At 20.8% G+C, this 26,640-nt stretch overlaps 1 protein-coding gene across 5 annotated transcripts in view; it reads right to left on the bottom strand.

The window, feature by feature from the left end:
* LOC129615593 (protein kinase C, brain isozyme-like) overlaps nucleotides 1-26,640 on the bottom strand; it is a 102,146-nt gene that overhangs the window by 71,417 nt on the left and 4,089 nt on the right. For 2 of the 5 annotated variants that reach the window (XM_055530862.1, XM_055530863.1), the window contains exon 1: nucleotides 16,101-16,364. The exons of 1 other annotated variant lie outside the window; for it this stretch is intronic. The gene's annotated coding sequence lies outside the window, so the exon portion shown is untranslated. Of the gene's footprint in view, nucleotides 1-11,787; nucleotides 12,168-16,100; nucleotides 16,365-26,640 lie in introns of those variants that run through there. 2 more of the 5 variants (XM_055530867.1, XM_055530864.1) reach the window with 2 other exon arrangements.

Here is a 26,640-nt window from a genome sequence, read left to right as displayed (position 1 = left end):
TTTAGTTTTTAATTATGTTCAACCCTTTATATTATTTCCAGTAGAGTCTCCAATAGAGCACATAGGTAAAAATATAGGCAAAAGTAAATATTTTATTCTCATATTCTCAAGATATTACAGATTAATAAGGTATACAAACACTCTAATGTTAAAAAATTTGAAAAATAAAAAAAAAAACAATTTCGAATCCTTTCTACTATTACTCTTAAATTTACATAAATAACATCGATTTCCCAAAGCATAAATCAAAATTACAAAGCATAATATTCAAATCTATAAAACTAAATTTCAATTGGACTCTCATCTTATTCACTCAATTTATTAAAAATAAGCTTCGGAAACACCAAAATAATTTTTTAAAATTTCTTAATTAAATTCTCAAATCAAGGTATACCACTTCAATTATATCTATATATGTATGTATATTATATGTTATTTATAATAGAAATTCCAATAAAAAGTATTTTTTATTTGAAAACTTGAAATACAACATTAATTTTTTATTTTGATTTTTCTTTTAAAGAAAAATATTAATGAAAATTTATGTGAACTTCTATTATGCCTGTCTAATGAAAAGCTTAAAATAATTCTTATTTTTTTTTCTCTTATTATGTTTTTCTTTTTCTTTAATTAATATTTTGCGTTCATTTAAGTTTAATTACAAAGTATCGATAAAAATTTCATTAACGTAAACAAGTTTTGAATGAAATTGTATAAAATATACCACACTTTACGTACATAAGTATATGTACAAAGAGAATATCTTAGAAAATTCAAATTTTCATCAAACACCCAAACAAAAAATTTTTGCTGAAATAAGTTTTTTTTTCTCATTCCTAATATCGTTATTTAGTAATTAAAATGAAATTCAAAGATTTTTTATTTTATTTTTTTTTTTAATAATCTTACATTTTTTTTTTCTTTTTCATAAACCGGAAGAAATTGTTAACGCATGAATTGTATTATTTTTCATAAAGATTGCCTATACGCTGTATCATCGAAATAACATCAACAAAACAAAATATTTTTATGAGTAAAAAAGAGAGAGGAAATATACAAAGCAATTTTTTGAATACAGGGGCAAAAAGGAAAATATTAATAATAATCTACTTAAAATTTTATTTTCCATAACAGAAAAATGTTGAATTTTTTACAAGAGTAAAATAAGACTTAATTGTTTTTCAAAAACCAATTGTTTTTTGAATTCTAAGTATTCGGATATATGTTTGTATATATATTTTATTATCGCAAGTTGAACCAAGGTAAAATATAACTTTGGAAAATGTAGTTAATTGAGCCCATTTTCCTTTATTAAATTAGCACAATATGTAGAACTTTGCATATTTTTAGGATGAATTTTAAAATTTTACACGTATACAAATTAAAACGAAATTTAAAATTGAATTAGACTTAAATTTTTAAAATAAGGCCAAAAAAATGTTATTCTAGCAAAATAAAATATTTGAAAACAGACAAATTAGAACAATAGAATGGGCGCAATTTTCAAATAAAATTTTCAAAATTTAGTATACAAATTGATAACAATTGTATAACATTTTCTTTTAAAATTAAATGTACTCTAAAATTTACTTAAATCTTATTATACATATATAGTTACTTAATTCTTACATTTGTTTTATTTATATAAATCTATTATATAATATAATAACATTATTATTGTTATAAATGCTTAAATCAATTTTCAATATAAAGAAAATTTATAACAATATAACATGATATATAAACATATAAGAGTATTAAACATATCAAACAGATGATTTACATGTATATATATATGTATATATATATATAAATTGAAATAAAATATAGTATAATAAAAGTGTTAAAAAATACTATGAATAACTTGTTAAAAACATCTATTTTCTTTTTTCTATTTTCTAACATTTTTATCTCAAAATACATTGAACAATATAACTAATAAATCTATATTCATTTATAAATACATATATACGGAAATGTATATACAGACATATATAAAGAATTTAGTATATTCGCTTTAGTTAGTTTAGACAATTAGAATGAACGTGTAATGTAATTAATTTATAGTTTTCTTTTTTCTTATTACTTATTTATAGAAAACGTGTGAATTGTAATGATTCGATTTTATTTGCATTTTATATATAATATGTGTATGTAAAGAAGATGTAAATTAAATTATATAGCTCTTTAGTTAAAAATAAGATAACAATATTTTATATTAGTTTATAAAAAATTCTGTTTATTAAAAATTACCAGCCGGATCATTTTTATAAGCTTACAATATTATGCTTGAGAAAATAATTTATTTTTTATATTTCTGAATAAAGGCGAGCATATTCGAGCATTATTGAAACGTTTAAAAATTATTTGAAAATTTTGGAGATTTGAAAGTTTTGGAGACTCGATATAAGCAAGATATTTGGCTCTCATTTAAAATTCTAGTAGATGGAAATTTCATTTTTATATATTAATTTTTTTCGTCCCTACTGCCTCTGTTTTTACCCAAAAATCAAAAAAAAAAATCTAAAACATCTTCCTTTCTCTAATTGACTATTTATTTTTTTATACCATTTTCTGTCGCCAGTTTACTATAAAAATAATTTTCTAATATTTTAACATCAAAAAATTTTGAGTTTCGCTTCTTCTGTTACATCACATTTCGTGTCTAATAGAATACCAAAAAAATGTGCAAAGTGACAAAAAAAATATGACGCGTCTAAAAGAAAAACGCTTTATCAAAAAAAAATTTTTAATAAAATTTAAAAATTTTCATTAAAATTTAAAAAAATTTCAATAAAATTTTAAAATTTAAAATTTTTTTAATAATTTAAAAAAAATTCTTAAATTTTTTATAAATAATAAAATAACAATAAAAATTTTACTGAGAAATTTAATTAAGAAAATTCTGTTTAAACTCCTCCCAATATGATAATATTTTTTTCTTATATTTTAAACTCTTTCAAAAAAATCACTAAAATATTTATAAAACTAAAAATAAAAGAAAAGAAAAATTTTTGTTCATTTGTTTTGTTTTTCATAAAATTCCCATGATGCTTCAAATTTACACTTAATCGAATGAAATTAATTAGAAAATTTCAATTGAATTAAAAAAAAAAAATTTTCTCTTTTATTTTTCTTTTATTTTTATATAAAAATATTTTTATATTCAATTTATTTTTTGAAACCTTTTAATTTTTCCTTGTATTCAAGATAAATAAGAACTTTTATAATAATGCTGTATAGAATTTTCTACCACAAAATGAAAATTTATTTAAAGTCTATATAAATATATTTAGACAGAATTAGTTAAGTATTTTAAGTATACAAAATTATTTTGTAGAATAATATTCCAAAATTTAATAATAATTTTCAATAAAATTTTGAAAAATTGAAAATTAAATGAGTAATTTTTCTTTCATTAGAAATTACACTATATGAATACATTTCACTAGTGGATTTCAAACCCAAGAAAATAGGAATAATTTCTGAAAATTATATTCGAACAAAATATGTGATAAAACAACAAGAGACACATTGGAATCGATTTAAAACAAAAAATTTTGTAAATTCTCTTGCCCTCGATCAAAAATACAAAAACTTCACCATTTTCTTATTTTTTTTCATATTTTAGAATTATTTTCAGTATACTCTTAAAATCTAGACAACTTGTATATTCTATATACAAGAAAAAGAAAAATCAATATTTTATGAATGAAAATTTTCATATATTTATAAAATATGTTAAGTATATGTAACACATACGAACATTATTACAAAAATATACATGTGTATATGAATAAAAATATTAAAACAGAATTTGCGTTTATTGCGTAAACAAATAGATTTATCTTTCTTGTTTTTTAACATTCTATTTCTTTATTAAAAATTTATTTTTATTCATTTTGACATCTTATCAGTATAAATAATCATTAAATGAAGCCACTTACAGGATTTATATAATGTTGTGTGTATGTAAATAAATTTGAAAAGCAAAAAAAAATATCTTACAAATTTTACTTGCACAAAGCTGCCTATATTATTTGAATACTATTTTAGTATAGATTTTCATTGTATCAAAATAAATTTATTTTTTCTATATAAAAAATAAATTTTCAACTCTATAACATAGCAATGAATTGAAAATTTTAGTAAATGTGCTATTGCATATACTCTAAATTTTTTACGATATATCAAAAATATACGGTAAATTTTTAAAAATATTACAGGAAATAACAACATAACCCACTATAAAAATTCATATATGTACATATTAAAAAAATTGTCACTAATTTTGATTTTTCAATAAGAACCTATTTTGAAATAAGTGGTTCTTCAAAAAACATAAATAAGATGTTTTCGGATCTTAACTTGATTTAGGCGATTTTTGCAAGTGTACCTAGTTACCATTTTAAGTTAGACGATGTGTGTATTTGATAATACCTCCGGCTGCAGCTGTAGTTCTACAACCAAAATCTGTAAGCATATAAAACGCAAAATGGAGAAATTGCTGGTATGTATAACTTTTTTTTTGTCTGAATTCAAGTTAGGCGGTTTATGTTTGTGGCCACTGATACATGAACAAAGAGCAAATTTGATATAAATAAAAAACAGAAACTTTGTACTTTTTTTCAATTTTTATTGTTTAAGGTAGTTCAATTAATTATAAGTTCAAGAGAGAAACCTTGAAAAATCATTAATTTTAATAATAAATTATATAGAAAATTTTTGAAATCACATATTCTAATAAAATCTAGATAAATTTTTTGTAAAAAAAATGGAAATATTATTTAATAAACAACAAAATATTTTGAAAATTAAAATTTTTAAATATTTCGTATACTCGTAATAAATTCTGTTGACTTAAACCTAATTTTATATTATCATTTTTATTTCATTTAAAACTCAAGCGTTTTGTTCGAAATGTGCTAAATGGAAAAATCGTAATTAAGAAAATTTCCAAAAAGAAATTAGTATTTTATAGAAGCCTAAATAAATATATAGTATTTAAACTTTTGAAATCTTGATAATAAAACAATACCTCCCATATTGAAACACTATATAACAAAAATAAAAAAAGTAAAAAAAAAATGATCGATAAATTTTGTAACACAACCAAGGCTCATTTTCAATTCTAATTATATTTTAATTAAGAATGATAAGAAGACTAGAAGTACAATAAAAAAAAAGGAATTTTAATATAATTTATAATAAATATTGAATTACAAACACATACATAAATTTGTATAAGTATTTTTCATATATAACTTATTCTTGCTATTTAATATTCTTATAAATTCAATTAAAATAATATCGAAATTTAATTTACACACATTTATAAATAAAATTCCAACAAATATTATTAAAAAATTTATTTTATTAAACGTACCATTTAGAAAACTTTTACTTTTCAAAAATTAAAACCACAAAATTACTCAAACTCAAATAAAAGATTAATTTAAAATGGGAAAATTTTATTGTATTGTAAATTTTATTAAATATCAAAAATATTTCATTGTCATTCATATTAAAACTTATGACAGTTTTTCAAGAAATTGTAATAAAATTAATAAAATTAGAAAATAAACAACATGTATTCCTAGAAATTTACGAATTTAATAAAAAAAAATTTTGTGTTTAGTTTATAATAAACGGGTTTATATAAACTATAAATTATTATGAAGTACCTAACTCTAGAGTTCAAAAATTTATTATTAGTTTTAATTAACAAGATTTTATGAAAAATTGACAAGGTTTCAAAATATCGTAGTTTTCCAAAATAAATATATTTAATGAAAAAAATTTCGTTTAAAATATTGCCACAATTTTCCAAATTATTAGTAAATATGAAATTCAGAAATTCAGAATTGCCTTAATTATTTTTAAAAATTTTCATCTATTTTTCTAAGGTTTGAGCTAAAAAATTTTATGATTTGCAATTTACGATCAAAATATGCAAAATATTAATTATAAATGATTAACTAATTAGAATTAAATACTAATAAAATTTTTAAAATTTAAAATTAACTATAACCAATACAATTTAATTTAAATACCATTTTTCGAAAAAATATCAGTCTAAATTACATGTTTCCTCAACAAAATTTTCCCCCTTATTTGTTAAATATTTTCGTCATATAAATTTCCTATTTTGAATTTTATTGATAATTATATACAAAATCTGGCCATCGTATACTAACTCAAAATTCTTATACAATACCAATAAATATTAAAAATAACATTATTATTAACAAATCCTTAACAATTAAAATTAAATAAAATTAAATAAACATTAAAATACTTAAGAAAACATTCGAAAAATTTTAAGTATAATACAATAAATCCTTAATAAATATCTTTCCCTATAGTAACACAGGAAATTTTCATATTGTTCAAAGACCCTTATATTAAATCTCTTTTCTTTTGAATAAATATTTTAAAACACATTTTGTTAATTAAAGATAGCAACAAAAGTAAAAAATCTAAAAAGCCTACAAAAAAAAAACAAAAACCTGTTGAATATCCTTATTTTTACCGACCGTATTGTGTAAACAATAGGTAGGTTATGTGATGGCAACAAATTTTGCATATCGAGTTTTCGGTGGGAACGTACTTCTCCATAGTAGGGAAGTGTAAATAAACTATTTTTAGCAACCTGTCGGTCTGTCGGTCTGTCGGTCTGTCGGTCTGTCGGTCTGTCGGTCTGTCGGTCTGTCCGTCTGTCGGTCTGTGTGTGCACGCGTGTATCTCAAGTTCGGCTGAACCGATTTTGATGAAATTTTATATGTAAGTTTGTTTCCACCATGGCACGGATCGATCAACTTTTGGTATATATCAGGCCTCGGGAACTGCACTTTTTAGCGGGCCTGTTTTACATTTTTGAACATTTTGAAGAAAGTATTCAACCGATTTACTTGAAATTTTATATATAAGCTCAGCTCGACCACTCGCAAAAATTCGTATGTTTTGGAAGAAATCAGGCATCGGCAACTAGACGATTACTACGGGCCAAATATACATTTTTGTGTATATAAAGAGAAATAATCAACCGATTTCATTGAAATTTAATATATAAATTCCCCGTATTAAAACAATGAACATGTAAATTTTTTGGAAAGATCAGGCATCGGCAACTAGACGTTTACTACGGGCCAAACATACACTTTTGTGTATATAAAGAGAAATAATCAACCGATTTCATTGAAATTTAATATTTGAATTCCTCATATTAAAACAATGAACATGTAAATTTTTTGGAAAGATCAGGCATCGGCAACTAGATGTTTACTACGGGCCAAACATACACTTTTGTGTATATAAAGAGAAATAATCAACCGATTTCATTGAAATTTAATATATGAATTCCCCGTATTAAAACAATGAACATATAACTTTTTTGGAAAGATCAGGGCTCGAGAACTGATTTGCGGGCCGATTTTACATTTTTCACCATATCTACAGAACAAATTGATGGAATTTCTTGAAATTTGATATTTGAGTTCTGGTTGTTACCGAAACTAACTGGCGAGCATTTCAGGGAATTCGGGTAGCACAAAGCGAAACTCTACTAAGAGCCAAATTTACATTTTTCTAAGTATGTTAACTATAAGCTTACTAATGTCCTAAAAATTGGAAAGAAGTATTTAACAGACATTTTTATATTCTGTAACACTTTCATTTAACTAGACAATACACAATGCGGTCGGTTATGTGCTGACCACATCAGATTTTTTTTTTTTGTATACAAAACGTGCTCATACAAACACAAAAAATAATTTTCAAAAATATTTTTAATTTCTATTTTTAACAAGTTATTTCATAAGAATATTGAGATTTTTAAAAAAAATGAAATAACAAAAAAATGGGGGGGGGGGGGAAACTAACTTTTAACAAGAAAATTGACTTAGACAAAAACAAAATTTCAAAAAAAAAAATTTTCAACATTAAATTTTATTCCCCATTTTAATTCGTTTTTTTTTTGCCTTTTTGTTTTTTTTTATCCCTTTTTCTTCATACAACTATTTATACACAAAACAAAACTTCTTTATTAAAAAACACCATAGCTTTTAAAAAAAATTGGGAAAATCCTTTACAAAAAAAAGGAAGGATTAAAATTCAAGGCATACCTCCTCTATTCTTAACCTTTATATATATATATATATATATATATATATATATATATGTATACATACATTTTATAATTTTGAATGGAAAAAACAAAATTTTTGGATTTATTTTTCTCTCTCGTCAAAATTTCAATAGAAAATTAAAACGAGGATAGTATAAAAGTTAAATAATCAAATATTTATACTTTCTTGATTAGTAAAAATTTTATTGCCTACTTTTTGGGGTTCTATAATAATACCAATTTTATATTAAAATTATGAATAGACTAAAAAATACCAATTAAATATTTGATTAACTGTTATACAATTTATATAAACTGTTATACAATTCATAATAACTTTTATACAATTTATAATAACTGTTATACAATTCAAAAATTTATTACATTTTCTTATTTATCAAGAACTTACGTTATTTACTTGGCATAACTATTTGTTAAATTGTAGTAACAAGCTTGTTTACAATTTCAGCTATCACAAAATTTTATTAATTATATAACATTATAAGTTTCGTATATTCTTTCTTATATAAAAGTGGTGGAATCTGTTGTATTATTTTTGGAAAATTTTTTAATAAAAAAATATTTTGGATTTCTAAGAAAATAACTTAACTTATTATTGAATTTTTAAATTTCAAAAGTGAGAAAGTAATCAATTGATTTTTTATATTGATTACTTTAATCTGTTATAATATTTGATATTGTTACTGTAAAAATTAATAGTGTAAGATTCAAAAATGTCAAAAAAATTCAAATATTCAAACTTAATGACAAAATTTCTTTCACATTATTTACTATTTGAATTTTACGATTAATAAGTTCAACTATAAATGCATTTATGGGCAGACAGCAATAAATGGAATCAATCCTTTGATATATTTTTGTGAAAAATATTTGAACTCAATTAACTTTTAGACCCCCTGAAAAAAAAAAACCAAAAACTATAAACACTTTTGGTCCAATGATTAAATTTTACGTTTCTAATCGAGAATACAAAAAAAAAAGAGAGTAATCATTTTTTATTTTCTTAGTCTTTTCTTTATATTTTAAGGAACATTAAAGCCTTTGAAAAATTTTTTTTCTCAACACACAATTTTTACTTAAAATGTTTGAACTACAAACTTTTAACAAAAATAAAAATTGAATAGAAAATTTCAATCGATAATTTTTTCCAGCCATAAAACAAATGAAGACACATACAAAAAAAAAATATGGGAAGAAGAGAAACATTAAATGGAAACTATAGAGTAAAAAAAAACTAAAAAGAATATAAAAGAAAATTTTATTGCTCTGTTAAATAGAAAAAAAATTTCATTCTACACTTTTTTTTTCTCATTTTTGTTGGGAAATTGAATCCTCAAAAAAAAAAAAAAGGACCTACAAGAAAAAAAAAACAAGTTTTTTTTTTTAAATTTATAAAAAATTAAAAATAGAAAAGAAATTTTTTATGTTTTTTCGTTACTTTCCTTTTTTTTTTTCTGTTTTTCATTTTTATGACAGTAAATTTTTTCTGAGTTTTCATGTCATCTGTATATACGTCATATTAATATGTTGCGTTTGAGATAAATGTGTATACAAAATAGAAATTTTATTTACGAATATGTTATAAAAAATTTACATACAATGTATGAATGTGTGTAAAGAAACTTAAAATTAAAATACTGTTATACTCATAGAATACACTTCTCTTTCGTATCAATAATATAGTGAATGACTTTGTATACTTTCTCTTTAGTATACTTAAATTTAGTAAATTTCACAAATCTAATCTCTTGGTCTAATTAATTAGTTTTTCATTATTAGTTATAATTCAATTTTTAATTTTCATTCATAAATATTTAAATGTGTGTTATTACATAGTTAAACTTTTCTTTGTTAAATTAAAAAACAATAATTTTGGAAGAAATCTCATATTCATCTGTGCTTTCTTTCCTAATTATAATTTTCTAAAATTAACTATTTTTCAGTTTTCGAAGATTTCTACATCTGTAGAAATAAACCGGAAAACTAGGGGGATATTGGCATTTCATTCTAGTACTATTTCAAACGATGTTTATTAACACTAAAGTACACCAGCCTATATAAAAGTCGTTTAGGTTCTAAATTATTTTACATTTTGTTCTATGTACTTAAAAAATATAATATGTTGAAACCTTAGAAAATTCAACGAACCCTTTTAATTTTCGCATTTATATAATAACAATAAAGTTAACAATAATTTAAGAATTTTACAAAAAAAATAATTTAAAATTGTCATTAGAGTTTTTTAGTGGGAACGCACTTCACCAGAGTATTTAAGCGTGAATAAACTATTTTTTGAAAATTCGGATGGCATAAAATGAAACTCTACTAAATGCCAATTTTACATTTTTCTAGATATGGTAACTAAAAGCTTACTAGCGCCCTTACAATTTGAAATCAATACATGCTGACCACATCAGTTCCACTGTTTTTGAATTCGTTGCACAATAAACTGTCATATACTTTATTAACTTGTGACTTGTACCAATACTACTACTACAAAAAACATAAGCTAAAGTTCTTCTAAAAAAATTTTAGAAGAAAAAAATAATAAAGGTTCGTTTAAAACTTGTCATCTTCTTAAACAATTTAAAGACAAAAAAAAAGGTGATAGAGATCAAATCATACTTAAAAAGTTAAAAAAAAAAAATTTCATCCTTTTCTTTTTATTTCATGGTTTCCTTTTAAAAAATTAAAAAGTTTTTTTCGTTTTTAACAAGTTTAAATTGAAGATAAAAATTTAAAATTAGTGTAGAAAAAAATTTTTTTTTCTATCTTTTTTATTTTAAATAATTTATCTGTCATATTCTGTCAAAATTTGTGTCACGTTTTTCATTTCCTTTAGAAAGTGTGTATAAATAAAAGTTTTAATCAAATTTTTCTGCTCTTGAATTCCGTATTTATGGAAAATATTAAAAGAGTTAAATTTTAATTTAAAAGAAATTAGATTTTTAAAAATTTAATAAAAAAAAGTTTTAACTTAGTACGCATACTCATAATCGGAGTGTAAATGAATGTATGCTTTATCTTAATTTTCACATCATAAAACCTTATATTTGTATAAGAGAATTTTTAAAATGAAAAAACGGCTGATTTTTTTGAAAAGTACCAAAAAAAATTTTATTTGCTGCATATAAAAAGATTAAATCTATGTAAAATAAGATTTTGTAGGCGATTACTTCCTATTTGTGCCAACTAATTTATTTCTGCAATAATTTGCAAGTAAAAATTAATCTAACATTGTGGAAAAAAATTTAATGTATATTTAGAATTGCGGCGCTCAGCATATTAGTAGCTCCTCTTGCAAAAATGTTAAATATTTAATTTATAAGAAAATTTTTAAAAGACAATAACAAACTTATGTAAAAATGTAATGAAAAAAGGAACAAATTAAGTATTTTGAAAATATAGAACAATTTTTTAAGCCATTACAGCTCTATTGAATATAATAACTCATTTTTGCAAAAATGTTAGATAGACCATTAATTCGCTGAGCGCCTGAATTATGGTATTAAGTATTTTTAATATTTAAAAGGGCATTATTATATAGTAGACAAACTAATGCAATTGCAATCGCCGAATTACAACCCATTTAATGAAATCGTCTGCGTTTCAAGAACAAACAACTTTGCAATTGAACTTACCTTGGAAATAAAGGTTAAATAACTTAATGGTTAACAACTCTTTGTTTTTTGAAATATTTAATTTTAAATACGAAATTCTAAGGTGGAATTATTAAAATAAATTTTAGTTTTAAAATTTCAGGAATAATTTTGTCACTTTGTTTTTTTACTTTTTCAATAATTTTTTTTTTCTTCTTGTCTTTGTTTAACACTTTTGTTTTTGTTATTATTTCTCTATTAAAAGAAATATTAATAGAATTTTCCAGGACACTTAATTTTGCAAGAATTGAATATTTGTTTTATTCTCTCTTTTTCTTTTTCCAGTTACTTTGTTTATAAATTCTTTTTTTTTTTTGTTTGTTTTTTATTATAAAATTTTCAATCAATATTTTTTAAGGTATTTTTAAAGTTTTTTTTTTTTTGTTTTTTAATTTTTTTCTATATTTGATTTAATTTTGAAATTTTTTTTCTTTTGTTTATTTTTACTGTCTTTTATCTTCTTCCAATTATTGGTTTTTCAATAAATTTCTATAATGTTAAAAATAAATAAATTTTTTGAAGATAATGGAAAATATTGTATATCTACCTTTAATTCTTTTAAAATATTAAAAATAAAAGTTTGTCCTAGTATAGAAATTTAAACGGAAAAACTGTTTAAACTATATTTAATAATTTTATTTACTGAAATTTTATATGGGTTTCATGCAATTATTATGAATTTTACAAAGTCATTTATTCATATAATATATTCAATATAGAATTGGTTAAAAATATAAGTAGGAAAAATTCGTTGTTGATTTTGTTTATGCCAAAAAACAACAGGAGACAATCCAAGACATTGGTCTTTAGAAATCATTTTATGTCAGAATTTATTAAATTTAAGTGAAATGCAATATTTTGGAATAGAAATAGACTGGTTAATAATTATAAGAATAGTCAAATATAGAAATTAAATTTCTCTAAAATATAATATCCTTGCAGGTGTTATATGACTTGAATTAATTTATACTTTTAATTCAGTCATAATTTAATTATAATTTTTGGTAAATTTAATAAATATTGTAATTATTTTGTACTCAAATTACAATATGCCCAACACTATGTAGAAACCGTACTATATAGTTCCTTAATGAACAAAAAAAAATATGTTTTTAATAAGTCAAATACAAAGTTAATATTAAATAATAAAAACAATTGTAGCTTTCAAGATTTAACAGAATCTTAAAGCAAAATATGTTGGTTGCTGAAATAACAAAAATGAAATTATAAAAAACAACAATTTCATGTAATTTTTTAATAAAATTTTTAAACTCAACATAAAAATTTAAATAAGAAGTTAAAATTTAATTTTTGAAAAAAATGTTTACTAATATAAAAAAGAAAATTAACAACGATTAAATTTCAACTTAGTCTGTTTTTGATTATAAGAACCTAATTGGGGCGTTTTTCAAAAATCTTTAACACTTTATTTGTTTGATTTATTTTGCTTTATAAATTTATAATTTTTCTTTTTTACAAATCAATTTCATTTAATTATGCTTAAATTATTGACTTCGCTTTTCTTTAATTAAACAATTTTGAGTGGCATAATAGAGCCACCAAAATAACCTATTTGATAATTAAGTACTAGCACAGGAGTATATGAAATTTTCAAAATTAAAGAGTTATAATAAATTATTAAAAATAAGAAAATTTATAATTAAGTAAATATAAATGAATTATTTTAACCAAATCGTACTTAATATTTTAAATACTTAAAATAATATTAAAAATCTACATTTACTAAAATTAAAATATAAATTAAAATATTGAAAAATATGAAAAAAACGGACGTGATATACACAAAACTTCCAATAACATGCAATTAAAATTTAAATTTAACAAAATACGAGTAGTACAGAACAATAATGTATAACAATTAACTATGTATAATTTATATTTTTTAAATTTTATGCATTTCTTAACGCAAATCAATACTCAATTAATTCTCAATTCCATTTTAATTATGTTTATACTACATTCGGGTAGTAAAAATATAAATTTGAGTATATGTCATATACATATAATGAGAAAATAATTAAATAATTTACAAATTTAAAATAAATTTAAAAAAAAAAAATCATAATTAACATTATTTCTTATTGAAATATTTTAGATTATACTCGTTTCCCCTTCATTGTTACAATACACCATACCATATATTTTCTCAATAATTTTTTATATAATTATATTTATTCTCATAAAATTATATTTCACTATTACACTCTTATATATTTTATCAATCCAAAATAAAAATGTATTTGACAACAATTAACAACAACAGAAAAAAAAATTTTTTTTTTTTCAATTCAAATATTATGACAGTTAAAAAAATAAAACTATCTTCAAAAAATAACCGGAATAATAAACAAAAAAAAAATTTAAAATAAAAATTAAAAAAATAGAAAAAAATTCACATTATAACAAAAGAAAATTGTATTTTTTAACAACAAAAATAATATTCATAAAATAACAATACATGAATAAAAAAAACAAAAAACAAAATATAACAAAATAATTTAAAAAAAAAAAAATTAAAAAAATAAATAACACAAAAATATAACCATTATCCTTTTTGTTTTTATATATATGTATGTATATATATACGAAGTACATATCGATATCCTGAATCCATTATAACAAACAACAAGTTGCCGTTAAATTTTTACTATATGCATACTTATATATAATATATAATATGATATATATATATATATAATATAATATATTTTTACTATATACATTTTATATATATGTAAACATATATACGTATGTACGATAAAAAAGTATTATAAAATAATGCTCGTAACATAACTAACAAGGATAACAATAAAAATATAAAAAAAAATAAAAATACAACTGATAATAATATAATATAGATTGGGGAGTAAAATACATATAAACATATATATGTACATTTGTAATATACAAAAATATTTGTATATTCATATACATATATAAATAATAAATTGTTATATATATACAAGTCCTGTGCTATAATTATTTGGCCTTCAGGAAAATATTTTTATTCAAAAAAACAAGAAAATTAAATATTTTTATTTTAAAGAAATACGAAAACCCAAAAATAAAACTTAATTGAAATATAATTTTTAATAAAAAAATTAAATTATAATTTAAATTCGACAATAATTAATTCAAACAGAGTTCCCGTTTCACTCTCTTTTTGGTTATTGTTTTTCAATTTAAAACTTTAAAATTCACATTTAATATTCCATAAAATTTGTTTTATGCATAATTTGATATTTGTATAAATTTTATTCGGATTCTTTAAGATATTTTTAACTTGTAAGTCTTAAAAACAAATTCCAGTCAGTTGAAATGGCGGAACATCCTCTATTGGAATAAAATCAAAATTAAATTTCAACTTTAATTCTAATTTAATAAAATCCAATTTTCATAAAATCTAATCACTTACAAATTTTATGTATTTAAGTGTTTTTATTTTAATTTTTTTTTTTTATTAAAAGAAAATATTCATTTAGCCAAATTAATATGATACAAGGCTTGTACATAATATTATAACTTATAATACACATTACAGTAGCTCTATTAGAACATTATAACAGTATAATATTTTTTTAATAAAACAAATATGAATTTTTATATTTTTATACATTACATATATTGTACATTAAATAAATATATATAAATAATGTTATATGAGTACTACGCGAACTTACATTTTATTTATAATTTTTTTTTTCTAATTTTGAATCGCGTATATAAAATTATACATGTAAATGGGTACATAAAAATTAAAATAATTTTTTTATACCTTATATACCTGCCATTAATTTAATTATATCTATATATTTATTATTTAATTTTAATTATAAATAAATTTTCAAAATATAAAAAATTTTAAAAATATTGTATAAAAGAATGTTTTTGAAAAAAGTTTTCAACATATGAGAAAAATCAGAAAAATTAAACAAGGATAAATATAGGATTGCCTTAAAGAAATTCTATATAATAATTGTTGCATTTTCTATAATAAAAAACAAGAAAAAAACCCCAAAGAAAAAAAAACAACAGTTAATTGTATTTTGCAAGATTATGGATAACCTTCTGGCAATATTAACAGTTAAGCGAATCAGAATTAAAAAATATTTAAAAATGAATATTCGTGGTATTCCAAGATCCAAGAAGTTAATTAAGGATATTCTAAAATTATTCACATAAATTATATATATATTTTTTTTTTATAAATAAATGCACAAATTTTAAAATTATTAAAATATTTTAATAAAAAAAAAATATTATTAAATATATACCGTTATACTATTAAATTTTCTCATAAAATAAGTTTGATGTTATTCACGTATTTTATTACCGTTATATATTTTAACTATTATACACTATAAATTTTTCCGTTTTCTTTTTCTGTTTTTATTATTATTTTTTTTTTTCTAAAATAATTCCGAAACGTAAAATATATTAATATATTTAATAATATTATAATATAATTAAATATATTTTTATATACTTATTTTTTTTTCAATTTTTTTTTTTGTTATTTAACCGACAACGACCGTTACTGTTGAACCAACAAAACGAAGTGACAAAAATTCCGTTATAAAAATTTTCAATTTCTATAGCTCTACTGTTGAATGTGTTGCCGTTTGTTTTTTTTTTTTTAATTTTTTCATATTTTGCTTTTATTTATTTTTTTGTTAAATTTTCTTTTTTTTTATTTTTTTTTGCTTATTCCTATCGTAAAATATGTAGGCCACCATATAATTTATTATACACAGTACAATGATTAGGAGAGAAGAATAATATTGACAGTAAAAGAAACAACAAAAAAAAAAAAAAATTATAACAAAAAAATAAAATGAAAAAGAGAACGAATCTTATATGCGAATGTGTAAAAATTTGTTCGTTATTGTTATTTATATATGTACAAAACACATGTGCGTATAAATAAATATAAAATATATACAATTATACATAATATTTATATATATACATATATACATAATAAAATTGTGTGTATTCAAAATAATGTACCTATATTTTTATATACAAACCCTTTAAAAAATAATAATACTGATGATATAGAGTCCCTTAAGATTTAGAAGAGCAAAAACAAAATATATGACATTTTTAGTATAGGGGAAAGCATAGCAAAAAAATACCGTGTATATATGTTTTGATATAACATACACACACACACAAATTAATTTAGCCAAGTTTAACAATTTTAAGAGAAAATATTTTATGTTTGTTATATACTATTGAAATAAAGAGAGAAATAAAATAGAATAACAGAGAAATATTTCTATGTATGCATTTTTATATAAGTAATATTAATTTTTAAATACATACTTATATAATATTATCGTTGATATATTAAGTATATTTTTTTATATAATTATTTAATAAAATATTTTTTATAAACACAAATTTCATGATATATTAAAATAAATATACACACAATATTGTTATTTAAGAGAATTGTATTCAAGAATTATCTTATTGAATTTAATTAATGGTGTGCTTACATGAAAAAAGAGAAAATTTTAAGAGACAAATCAAAATTAAGATTAAATTTTAAAATTAAATCCATACATACTATAATAATATAGTCAAATAAATCAAAAATTAAAATTTATATTTTTAGGAAATTGATAAAAAGAAATAATAAAAATTTTGAATAGGGCAAAAAAATAATAAACTAAAATGAAACCTATTCCATTTTTAAATACAATGTATGATGGGAAATTACAAAAATTATGACAATATTGTATATAAAAAATATAATATGTTAATAAGTTTATTTCAACAGGACTATTTCGTTTATTTAATTGTAATTATATCTGATATCTGATCTCCCTCAAAATTGTATAAACAAAATAAATATAATTAATATTTTACAATATAATACAAAATAATTTATTAAATTATAAGTTAATCTCTAAAGAATATAATATAAACATAAAATTTTTTTTTTCTATATATATTTTGCTAAATTTATATTATTTATTTGATTTCACATATAAAGTTTACAATGTGGTATTTTATAATATTATGGTGGATTATAATATGTTTAATAAATATTGACAATAAACTATAATATAAGTTATTAAAAGATAAGATAATAATAATTATACAAAGTATACAAATTATGGTTTAATTAATTAAAATAAGTAAAATTAATGAAAGTAGATTTAAATAATTATTTGCGCCTAAAAATATTCAATGTTAGTCCCTATAAATATGCAATGAATATTAATTTAAAAAAAAAATATTTTTTGTTTAAGTTATTAGAATGAAAAAAAATTTATTATTTCTAAGAACAATAATGATAAAATTTTTTATTTTATCATTATTATTCTTAAAATACTATTTATTTCTAATACTAGTTGTTGTTCCCACCGAAATTGTTTAATCAGAATACTATGTACCTAAGACTGTTTATATAAGACACGAAATATAACAAAAATATTACTTAACATTAAGAAGTGCTCATATTTATTCTAAAACTATTAAGAGTATATTACAAATTTATATTGAAACATATTGCAAAATGAACAATGTTATTATTTGAATTATAATCCACCGCAATAATATAAAAATTATAAGAGAATAATATATTTAGAAATAATAAATTAAATATCAGATCCCACACAATTTCGATATTATTACCAGAATAATAAATTTATAATGTAACTCACAAAAAAAATATATATATATATATTCTATAAAACCAAAACCCCCATCAAAAACAGAATCAATCAAATTGAGACAATAAATTTATTTAAACATGAAAGAATATTTTATTTCCCCAATTTATTTTTTATATAATAATTATATAATTTATTGTTTAATATATATTGATATAATTATTTTTATCTTTATCAAAAATTTTTTATCTTTATTATGTTTATTGTTAACTTAAGTTCATAAACAGAACAAACCCATTTTTCCACCAAAATAAATTTAAATTTTTGTAAATAATCATAAAATCGTCATTATATTTAACATTTTTAAACATCTTATATTACCGTCAATATACATTTATTGTAATTTTATGACAGAAATAAAAAAAAATATATATTTTTTTTTTCAGTAATAATTTAAAAATCAGTTGAAGTTTAGTTACGCGTCATTATACGCAATAACAATTACAGGTTTTGTATATATTTTTACAAATAGGTTGGTATATACATATTAATTATAGTTAAGGTCCAAGAAATGAGAAGTAGAAAAATTTAATGTCTTAAATTGATACAAAAAAAAAATTAATTCTAAATGAAAGAAAGGAAGAATAAAAGTCAAAAAATTTGGTATACTACTGAAATTATGCCAAATTGGGACTTTTAGTATCCAAAATATCGATAAATCCAATAATGATACATAAGCTAGTGCCTCATGACCATTTAACCAATCGAAAAGTAATATTTCAATTAATCAATAATACATAGCACATATTACATATTTCAATTATTAAATTAGTCGGAATTCTTCTTTATTATATAAAAATATTCAACTATAATGAAGCCTTTTCAATTAAATTCTTTATCGAAATTCTAAATATACGTTATATAGGTGTGAAATATAAAATACAATATTGCGGTTTAGAACGTATGCATGTTACATGTGTAACTTTATAAAATTACAATTTAATCCATTTTTGAAATAGTTTGTATAATATGCATGAGTCGGAATCTATATAAAAATTTTTCAAATACAATAAAGAGAAAAAAATAAGGAAATAATGCAAGTATAGCGAATATTTTTTAAGCCTTTGATTTAGAAAATTTCTTTTAATAAGAAAAAAAAATTTTTTTTTTAACTAAACCTTAAACTTTGATTTCTAGATGAATTTTATTTGAATTTATTATTAAAGTAATTTGGAATTATTGCAATAATTTGATTTGAAAATTCTTATAGTATTTTGTAGGCTTATTAATTAAAATTTTAACTATAATCATATTTTCTTATTATTAATCGCATGCAAACTTGTTATTTTTTTTTATCAAACTACTTTACAAATTTCAATGAAACTTGTTATTTAGCAAAAATATTTTAATCAAAAAGAAAAAAAAATATATAAACTAATATTTTTCATAAACTATTATTAAATGGACAGCGCTTTAATATTATCGTGAAGCTATAATTAAATAATTAACAGCTTTAGTATTAAATAAAGGTGGGATAAAGCAATGGTTTGCAAAGCAGCAGTTTTCTCTTAAACAAGTGAAAATACTGTTTTTTAAAATCTAAAATCTACTATAGATTATTGAAATTAATTTTATAAATATACCTAAATACTCGTATGTATATCAAATTATTGCATACATTTAGGATGAGCAAAAAAAAATAAATTAAAAAAAGTGTTAATATTATAGTCAAATTAGACGGTTAAGTAGGAGAATTTTTTCACTTTCGGAAAAATAAGGTGTGGTTTTAAATAACCGCCATTTTATTATTTCTATGATTAACTATACTTTGCCTAAGTAAAACAAGTCAGCGCTGTTCTTGTTATGCATTCTTCTTTTCTTAATGTATGACGAATTCACTTCCATTTTCTTCGGGTGATTTGTTTCACTATAGGCTCTTCATTTGTTAATTGCCGCAAATCTTTAAATAACAGAAGTTAGTTGTGCATTCAATGGCTTGGCTGTCTAGCTTGATTGGATTGTCATATACAAGGTGCATGTTACATTGCTTTGGTTTTGTTGGTATTAATTTCTAGGTCAATATTTTGGGATGCTAGCTGCAGATGGTTCAATTTGGACTGCGCATTTTCTTGATTGCAAGATATTACACATATGTCGTCTGCAGATATATCATCTACTGCAATATCAACCGAAATGTTAGTTAACAAACTATTAATACAATAACCTAATTACAAATATATTACAAACGGAAAAATAAATTAAAAATATTCTCTAAATTAAATATAGTATAAAAATTTAATTCGAGGTGATCTTAGAATATTTGTTTTTTTTTTTCTATTGATCATGAAATTTCAATATTTTTCTATTACGCCATTAATATTGACCTTTAAAATTTAAAACTTTTAATTTGCAGTTAAGTAGTAGCTATTTTTTTTGCTTCTAATTTTTTTTCTCAATATTTTACGTCATTACTTTTTGTGCTTTTAATGAAATATTGCCATCAACAAAAATACCACCTGCATCGTATAGCTTGCATAATCTACAACAGGTATGAAAATATAAAAATAGAATTAAAAAAAAAAAAATTAAGAAAAAAAAAACCTAAAAAGCCTGTTTTATAAAAATTTTTTTTTTCATCTTTTTTATTGGAAAGCAGAATAGAAAAAAAAATTAAAAATAAAAAATCAAATATTTACTTTTTTCTTTATAACTGAATTTGCCAGTACAATTGTGTGTTTCTTTTATTTTGCTGTTATTTGTTTGTTTTTTTTTTTTAAGTTATTTTGAGAATGTTCTGTTGTATATGTACATACAAATGTACATTACAAACATATTGTGGAACGTATTTTTTTCTTTTTTCTTAAAAGTATAACAGAATGTAAATACTAATTAGTATCAATAGTAGAAAAGCAAAATAGAGATATTGACAATATTATGTAATTTTTCCCGATTTTTCTAATTTAATATTTTTTTGCAGATTTAATATTATAAAGGAATAGCTAAACTATGAAAAAATTTTATATTTTTTTAAAAAAATTATAGGCTTAACGTGAATTGTTACTCACATGAAACCAACAAATCTGGTTTCGAATAAATTAAATTCAAAATTTTTGAGTAAAAATTTCTACTCTCTTTTATTATAACCCGTGGACAGATAGCAACAGATTAATTAAACTACAGATTTCTATAATTTATTTTGACCACACATAGCATATAAATTTAAATCGTGTAATTTGATAAAAAAAAAAATCCGGTTTAAGTTAAATTTTTCGACAAAAATTTTTTTTTAATTTTATTTACAGCTTTTATTCGGAAATAATTGAAGTAAATAAATAATAATGGATGAACAGAATTAAGCTGAACAGAATTTGAAATAAAATTACGAAATTACAAAATTTTACTTAGACCTTCTTCAATTTTAATAACCAAATTACAAAAAAATAATATTGTTAAATTCGAGAATTATATATTTAATAAAAAATTCAATACTATAAAAAATTTTTGTTCTACCACAAAATATCGATCGGGAAATATAAAACACCCATATATTATAAAGTGATGATCAGGTGTTGTTAACATTATTATACGTAAAACAAAATAATTTAATTATTAATAATTAGTATTGTTAAAAAATAAAACAGATCTTATGGTTTCTATAAAATATAGATAACAGCTATATATATATATATACAACATGTATAATTTTATAAAAGAATTACATGTTACAAATTTAAATATACTTTAAAAAATTTTTAAGCTATATTTGTTTAATTTAATAGCAAATAATATTATTTAATTAGATATATATACATATATACATATTATAGTTATCGTAAAATATACAGGAGAGTATAATATACATAAATATATCAAACAAGTGTATATAAATATGTGAATTATTGACAATAATAAATAGTAATTATTTCAATGAAGAAAATATTGCTGATATTTCTTATCTCTCCAAAGCTATTGCCTTTCAAAATCGCATTTCGTGAGCTAATTTCTTTTCAAACTAAGAGCTTCGTCAAATTTCTGTGAAAGCAATGAAGTTAATGTATATGTGCTGTTGTCAGAAATAACTATAATGTAATTACTTAACTGATCTTACCAATCGAAAGTTAATATTAGATTTGATTTTTGTCTGCACCCTAAAATTATGCAAAGAGAGAATATTAATGTGATATTAGAAGAATAATGTAAATGGGAGGTGAGTGGTTTGAAAACAAAATATATTTCACTGCTTTACGAAAAATATACTATTCTACAACCTACTGTTTGGGTCGACTTTATTGTCTATGGTTCTATATTTCATTACCGGTAATAAATTGAATAAAATTTATATTTAATATTCTATATAAAAATCCGTGACATCCTGTAATATTTAATTTATAGATTATTTATTTATAGTATGCAATGATTTTTATTAAAGTACACCAATTTTTAAAAGTCATTTTTGTATATTAAAAATTATAAAAATTGCTTATACAATAAAAAAAAATTCATTTTCCTTTATTTTCCTATTATAATTATCATCTAATTTTAAGAATTTTTTCGACAATAATATTCCAGTATATAATATTTATCTGTATTCTATTTCATATACACCTATTGTAATATTAATATAGTATATTTATATATTTACGTTTATAAGAAGGTACGTTATGACGAAAAAATGTATATATGTATGTACATACTGCACACATAATTATTATTTTTATTACTACCGCCAAACACTGACACTTAAATTATATGTATATAAAAATATAAATTCATTGTGGGTAAAATAAAAAATAATATATAGAAAATATACAATATATATATATATATATATGTACCCACATATAATACAAAATTTTATATGGGTATTCAGATATTTGAACACCTTTCACCTCAAATTCCGTATCGCCATTTTAATTATTTCTATTCCTGATTTTTCTTTATTCTTTTTTCTTTTGCATACCATATTATAAAAAAAACTTCAAGTCTTGTAATTTAAAAATATTATATAAAAACAAAAATAATACATAAAAAGTAAGAAAAAAAAAAATAAGAAAAATAACATTTTTGTAATATTTTGTATGTAAACAGAGTAGAATTAATATGAAAGCAAAAAAAAAACACAAAATCAAACGAAAATAAAAAAAAAGAAAATAACGGAAATAATGATAAAAATCGGGAAAAGCAAACAAAATAATAAGGGGAACTTTATACTCTGTAAGTATAAAAGAATTAAAAAGTGAACAAAATAGAATAGTAAAAGTTCATCTTATAACCTGGTGCTGAAAACAAAGAAATTTTGTGCGCCATCTCGAAAAATTAAAGCTCATTTTTTCTCTTTATTATTTACAATTACTTTACTCCTGTTACAATATTTTCTCAATATTTTCTCTGTTTTGATTTTGATTTTCTTTGCAATGATTTTTTCTTCCCTTTTAAAAAAAATTGTTAAATATGTTTTTCTTCTATCTTCTTAAATTTTCTAAAAATAATTCAAATTTTTTTTATTTCAAATTCATAATTTAATAAAATAATTTATTCATGTAAATATATATGTACATACGATACACATATATAAATTTAATATGACTGGTTTATTCCATTAAATTAAAAGTAGAAGAAAATTTTTTTATTAACCCTTGAATTCACAATTTTGTATTTAATTAAAAATAATATTTAATAATTTATAAAATATATAGGGGACACATCAAATATGCCCTTATAAATATGCCCCTTTTTAAAAACAAGTCCAATAACTTTGGAATTTTAATATTAAAAAAAAAAGGAAATCAAATTAAGAATACAAATAATAATATTATGTACAAATGAATTAAAGAAAACAGAACAATAATTGAAATAGACAATGAAATTGCGATAGGACATGAAATATGTATAATGCCGCAGTATGAGGAAAAATTAAATGATGGCGAAAAACCTGCATAATAAAATTATTTTCATAATATGAATAGGTTACATGAAAAAATACAAATTTTTATTTTTTAATTTTCAAAATATTTTGGATATTATTGGAAAAGACAACTTCAAACACTTATAAAATTATAGAATATCAAAATTCAATTAAAAACCCGGATTTGTACATGGAATAACTTATAACATATAATCGATAGCTTCATTAACAGATGGCTTTTTAATTGATTTCTGTATTATTTACTCGTTACTACATTTGTCATTTGCAAATTTTTTTTATCATAAATTAAGTACGACTTAATGCCAAACCATAAATCCCATCAGCGCCAATTTTACTACCTGAGGTACAAAAAACGTATTGCTGAATAAACTTTTATTAAGGTAGACAAACTCTCATACAATATAATACATTAAAAGTTTCTAAACGAAAAATTCCAAATTCTTGTAGAAACTCTCATAGAAATTTCAAATTCTATTAACATAATAAAGTTATTCATATTAATTTTTAATTAATTGAAGTGAACACCTTGTTGTATATAATAAAATTATAATTAATTATATTTCGTTTAACATTTTAAATTTTAAATTATTTTATATTTTTTAACTACACGAATATTTAAAATTTTCCAAATTTTTTATATTTACATAAAGATGCATGTATTATATAAGTAACATATATGTGCCTGCTAACATAATGAATAGCATGCAAAATAAAATAATTCAATTAAAATTTTTACTTGAACTTAATAATTTATTTCAATATGAAAATTCAAATATGATCGATATTTTATAGCAACAACAAAACTAATGCAAATAACAAAAATTAAAAACCAAACCACAAAAATTTCAATTTTAAAATTTGTAGTATTGTTTTTCGATATTAACAAAAATTTTAATATTTTATAATTATTATTATTATACCAAAAACAAAAATTAAAAATTATACAAAACCACAATCAACATATTGAATTATTAATTCACCATATAAATGCATGTGCCTATATGTATGTCGTATTTGTCTGTACATAAAACCAAACTAAGTATTCATAATAATTATAAATGAACAAACTTTTAAACATATATTTCTAACGAATTTGCAACTCACATATTCAATATACACACACAGGGTTTTTCAATAGGAGCATTCCAATTTCAAGCTATTAAGTGCGAACTAGAAGTAATAAATCATTTGTAGATGTAAACGCGGCCCTGATATAATCGAGAAATTCGTGTCCGTAATGGTAAAGTCCTCAATAACATTTATACATTATTAAATTATTTTCTGAAAATAACAGGTTGATAATAGAGAAATTTTGAGAATTTATGTGGGGTTTCTTCTCTGTAAATATTAATAAATAATAAGTGAAAAAAAAGTCGTCTCATATTGAATTACAAATAATTTATAGATCCACAAATGTGTGATACACGGTATGGTAAGATCCTTTCTTTTTCTGGAATTCGATGATTACCTAAATGCCATGGTCACAGAAAAAGTCAGGGCGGAAGCGGCATGCCATGCAATCAGACAAACAAAACTAAATAGGTGATTAATTGTCAAGTAATTAAAAAATCGATTGTTAGAATACTCGAGACCTGTAAGATTGAAAACAAATTGAAATAATCCTATTGGAAACCCGTATTCTTAATAAATGTATATTAAAAGTAAAATTAAATTTTTTCTGAAATAAAACACAACTTAATTTTATAACAAATTTTAAATCCCTCAAATTACATGTCAGTTTTATAGTTTCACATTACAAGTAATCTTTATATTATTATACATACGTATTAGGAAAACTGTTATATTACTATATAAAATTCTTACAATCACATATTTTTATCAAACTAATAAAGCTGAATACGTGTTCTTCGATTCTTTTATACTTGGATTTATTGAAAAATTTGTGTAAATTGTGTTTAACAAATATTTTTTATTACAAAATATGGATTAAAAACATTTTTTATAATAATAATACAAGAAAAAAAAACAAGTTATAAAATAAAATTTTTGTATTCAATGTTCATTTCATATAACAAGAGCTGCATAACTTTTATACACTGAAAACTCTATTAGAAAATCATTCTTAATTTTATTAATCAATAATTTATGAAAAAAATAAATATATAATTATGTATGTAGTCCAAAATAAAAAAATGTACATACATGTTAAAATCATGTTAGAAATTTAATTAACAACAATTAAACGCATATGTCTTAAACTCATTTTGGAAAACGAAAACTTCAAATATTTTAACTCATTCC

The sequence above is a fragment of the Condylostylus longicornis genome, unplaced genomic scaffold (genome assembly GCF_029603195.1).
Source record: "Condylostylus longicornis isolate FDR11 unplaced genomic scaffold, ASM2960319v2 ptg000137l, whole genome shotgun sequence".
NCBI lineage: Eukaryota > Metazoa > Arthropoda > Insecta > Diptera > Dolichopodidae > Condylostylus > Condylostylus longicornis.
Note: the sequence above shows the minus strand (reverse complement) of the source record. Positions and strands in the feature narration are given on the sequence as shown.